Source organism: Limulus polyphemus, unplaced genomic scaffold (genome assembly GCF_000517525.1).
Source record: "Limulus polyphemus unplaced genomic scaffold, Limulus_polyphemus-2.1.2 Scaffold11, whole genome shotgun sequence".
Classification (NCBI taxonomy): Eukaryota; Metazoa; Arthropoda; class Merostomata; order Xiphosura; family Limulidae; genus Limulus; species Limulus polyphemus.
In genome coordinates, this window is record NW_013665621.1 from 739,723 (window position 1) to 744,465 (window position 4,743).

A 4,743-nucleotide genomic window follows, 5' to 3' on the forward strand; every position below is an offset into this window, starting at 1 on the left:
GACATCACAAACATCTTATCTGGACCAATGCTGCATTCAACATGATACACAGAAAAATCCATGTTTATCTTTTTTTTTTTAATATTTACTTTTAAAGTAACAAATTGAGTAATCTACAGTTCTAAAATTTGAATTATAATCTACAGTTTGATACCAAACTCAAATTCATGAAATAGTTAAAAAAAATTTTGAATGAGAGTCAAATAAGATGACATGGCCTTTTACCTGTGACCCATCTTGAAAGGGTTAAAAGTAAATCTTAAAATATTGATTGCGTGTGTGTCATGCTGAATGCAGCATTGGTCCAGATAAGATGTTTGTGATGTCAAAATACTAGGTCTAAAGTTTTGTACAAATTAGGAACTCAAATTACAGATATTCACAAGCTAAAACATAAAATAAGAACCACCTATCTTTTCTACTTGTAAGACATCACTACATTTACTGAATTAAACAGCAGCTCCACCCACCTCTTTCCATTTTAGGAAACAGTTGCTTACATACACCTACTGCTGTCTTATGACATGTGAAATAACCAATCAAAAGCTCAGAATATCCCCCTTGTGGCTTTCTCAGCCTCTTTGAAATATTCAGGTGGCAAGGCAAGACTAGTGAGCGTGAAATTTCAGATTTCTTAGACCCAAATACACCTTAGTTTCTAAACTTAAGTTATTGGAATTTTATTTTGTTTCACATCCACCATGTGCAAAACTTGATAAGGCTTAACAACTTACAGTAGACAGATTTCTTAACCAGGAGATAATTGTTTAATATACTTCTTTATTTACCATTTTGTTTTAAGAACTTGTTTGTAAATAGAGATGTTTACATATGATGTATTACAACTGAAATAACTATTTTACAAAATACTTCACAAAAACACAACCAAGACATGTCACTTTGTAAAGGCCATTTTTATATTATTGGATAATGGTAACATGAGTGCACATACATTTGTTAGTTTGTAGTCAATCTAAAACAAAAATAAAATTATATACATTTTTTTATGGTGATTACGAGGTTGGTCAAAATGACCCAAACCATACAGAAATACAGTAGTGAAAAATAATTAATACTAACTCTTAACCACATGCATATGTTTACTGACAGATGACATTTGAAATAGGGGAAATTTCACACTTTCAAACAGCATATGTCACAGAATACATTTTTAATACTTATAATTTTGAAACAAAATCTTTAACTTCCATTATTTTACTCTCAACTTTTCTACAGATAGGAATATTACAAACAGGATGGGAGTATGGAGTATCCACCAACAAGTGTTGATAAACATACAAAACAGAAGTAAACTAATCAAACTCATTTGATCTGTCCCAAACACAACCAGGAACTCAGGAATACATGAGCTGGCTCCAACGATGCTTAATGGTTTGGATTCAATCTAGCATTGCATTACGAACAACACCAATACTGTTGACTGATGTTGTAGATACCAGTCAATGCCAAATACACTTATATTGTAATGGAATAAAAGTAAACAATTCAAAATGTGTAAAGTATTTTAATACACCATGTTAATTTCCAAGAAACATGGCATTTTAATGTAAATAATTTAACCAAAGCAAACAGATATTTTACATCATAATGCAATCATTCCACATTAACCATTCTTTGAGTCATTAAGAAATTACTTCTCATATTAACCTAGTTTCTCAGTATTCACACCAATCCCACCATAGAATTCAACAAATAAAATACTTACCTTAAATGTTCTGTGATTTTTTTTTCTAGTTCAGTTCTTTTTCTGCAATTAAACAAAAGTTTATTTTAACTTGACAAATACACAGGATATGCATTTATAAAATCAAGTAGTATTTAGCTTCTTTGGACTACTATTAATCTATTTCCCAAATGTTTGCTTTTAGAAACTCAAAATATAAAAAATGTGCCATCCTTTTGAACAACCAGATTAATACAACCTCACTGGTATTAGTAACATTCCTGGATAAAATTTCTTTAGCACACACTTTATACCAGACTGAGGATTTTAAGTTTTCTGTCTGGAGACCAAAGCTGTGCACAAGACTTGAAAAGTAAATTCTAGTCAAGACCTTATATTAAAATTTACTGAGAATAAGACCTGTTCATTTCTGAAAACCAGGGACTGCCTTCAACTTGCTCAGGTCAAGCCAGTTAAAAACGTTTTCTGGCAAGTTTTGCTCTTTAACATATTGCTAGAAATACTCCAGATAAATTTTCAAATGTTTGAGGACATGCTCTTGAAAATTAACTCGTACTCATGATCATTTAAGTTTGTACCTGTAAACTTTAAAGGTAAATATATAAACAAATGGTTTGTGCTTAACCTTTTGGACAGATAAACATCTTTCCTTAAGCTATGCTTCTTACAATCTTATCAGTGCTAACAAAAATCCATAATTGTAAGAAAATACCATCAAAAAGCAGAACTTACAAGATGAATTCTGGAAGAGTTTGCAATCATACAAATAGCTATGTTAAAGAGTACACAGGATCAAACCCCAACCCTTCAAGACTTCCCTGCATGTGGCAGCTGAAACATAGGATTTTAACCATGTTTAGCAATAGAAAAATTAACACTAAATGAATCAACCATTACTTGTGTGATCACACATATTAATTGCAATGGCAAGTAATATTTGATCACCACAACCATATTAATTTCATACCTTTATAAAGTGCAAATACTTTGATAATCAACTCATTCCCAGAGGGATTAGACAATAACTATAATGAAAATGTAGCAAACATTCAAGTCAGTCAAGCAGCAACCAGTATTCTACCCACCGTGCCTGTTTGCTTTTATCTAGCACAGATACTCCACATAGTTGCATTAAGCTTCTATGTTAAGAGTGAGGTGCATGATATAAAACATTTAACATAAAGCTACTTAAAATTTTGATGTTACTAAACAAATTTGTAACATTGAAACACTTCAATTAAATACTGAGTTAATAGATGATCAACTTATAACTTAAAGTAAAATGTTCAAAGGGTTGCTTATTCCCTCTGGTCCTAGGACTTCCATAAAACTTCTATTATCAAAAGTCAATCACCCTGTTTTCAAAACAAAATTTGTTGAGCACTAGTTTTCTTTTAACATTTTTTTTTTCACACTATTGTTTTCAGAATACACCACAAAGAATATCAGGTTAACCAATAATCTCCCAGATAAGTCTTAAAATACTAATACTCAATAACACTAGTGATCAACATACAAATATTATTCACACTAACAGTATTCCACATGGAAGCCTAGCCTAATTATTTTCTAATTCTAGTCTTCATATACTTTAAGTTTAACCAAAGACTATTTTAACATCTAAGTGGTACTCTGTTCAATAACCATATCTTCCAAAACGAAAATAACTTGTGATTAGAAAATAGAATTTTGCCATACCCGAGGTAAAATAACTAAATTTAACCCTTTTACCTTAGACTTAGGAAAGATGGAGTGTAAAAATGTCAATTCACGCATTGCATTGAGATTAGCTCAAATATCACCGTCAGTCACATAGGCTAGATAAGTCATATCAAGTTGTAAAAAAACTGCTCAATCCGATGTTTAGTCTAAAATACAGTACTACTACTTCGTTTTGGTAACGTACGATACGTGACATAGTTTAACAATATTTGGATAGTTCTTCCAAAATTTTGCCCAAACTCTCAATTCACATTTTATAAATTATAATTGTATCATTAAATTCAAGTATAAAGGATATGCAGCTCGCATCACCTAAATGATTCGAATTGATTAATATACAACAAGTATAATCTAGAAACAGTGAAAGTAATATTCCATGTCCACTATCCAGTTCAAAACATTTTATTTAAAACTACTTAACGAGCCTTTTCTCAAACTTTAAACAACATAAAACACAAGAATATTTACTTACAATACATATAACAAATAATACTAACACACCTCATACCTCACCACCTAGAACAAAGAGATCGAAATCACCTCGACTCATGTTTTATATACTTTGTTTAGCGTCCTCTTCTGGCTAAATATATAAAAGCTTAGGTCTCCACTTTCTTTTTAATAACGTTAACGTTCAAGAGTGGAGTTTTATAAACACAATATATCAAAGTTAGAATTGTCAAATTTAAAACATTACCAGTATACATGAGTAAACATTGGGTAGGTAATCGCTTAAATCATTAACATTTCCAGTAATTTATCTACCTGTAATATTCAAATATTAGGATGGCAACTGTTTCATTACTAACAAAATAAATATATATTCTGTCATATTATTGTACTTAAAAAATAGGATCGGTTAATTGCACATAACTTGATATTTTATATAAACAGAAAGCTTCTGGGCCAACCTTGATTTGTGCTAATATTATTCTAGCCTTCCTTACGAGACCTGATATTTAGCCAAAGACCTCATCGGCACTAAATAAAGAAGATGTAGTATGATTGACATACGGGTATACGTTATTATTATTATTATTTTATTTAATTCACAGCCTCTTAGAATTTCTAATGTAGTTTCCTCATATTGACCCGCTCTGGTAATACTAAGACTAATGCTGTAACATTCTTTCTTCGTTGGTGGGTATTTTTAGATTATCTGGCGAAAATTGTTAAACATTCAGTCCATAAGACAAAAGCTATTTACTCCATTTCCTCCCTTAACGTTTCTTTCTCGAGCAAAGGCGTCGGAATCGGGGGTGCTGTAACATATTTGACTTATATATCAACTGTAAATTATATAATTATATTAATTT

The 4,743-nt window shown here is 31.0% G+C and overlaps 1 long non-coding RNA gene across 2 annotated transcripts in view; it reads right to left on the reverse strand.

Moving 5' to 3' along the window:
* The window catches only part of LOC106478734, a 10,773-nt gene extending 6,820 nt beyond the window's left edge, over positions 1-3,953 (reverse strand). Inside the window, exons 1-3 of one of the 2 annotated variants that reach the window (XR_002609952.1) lie at positions 3,929-3,953; positions 2,438-2,536; positions 1,727-1,768 (exon numbers count right to left, since the gene is read on the reverse strand). This is a non-coding gene — a long non-coding RNA (uncharacterized LOC106478734). Of the gene's footprint in view, positions 1-1,726; positions 1,769-2,437; positions 2,537-3,924 lie in introns of both variants that reach the window. The other variant, XR_002609951.1, reaches the window with a different exon arrangement.
* Positions 3,954-4,743: the final 790 nt, after the last annotated feature.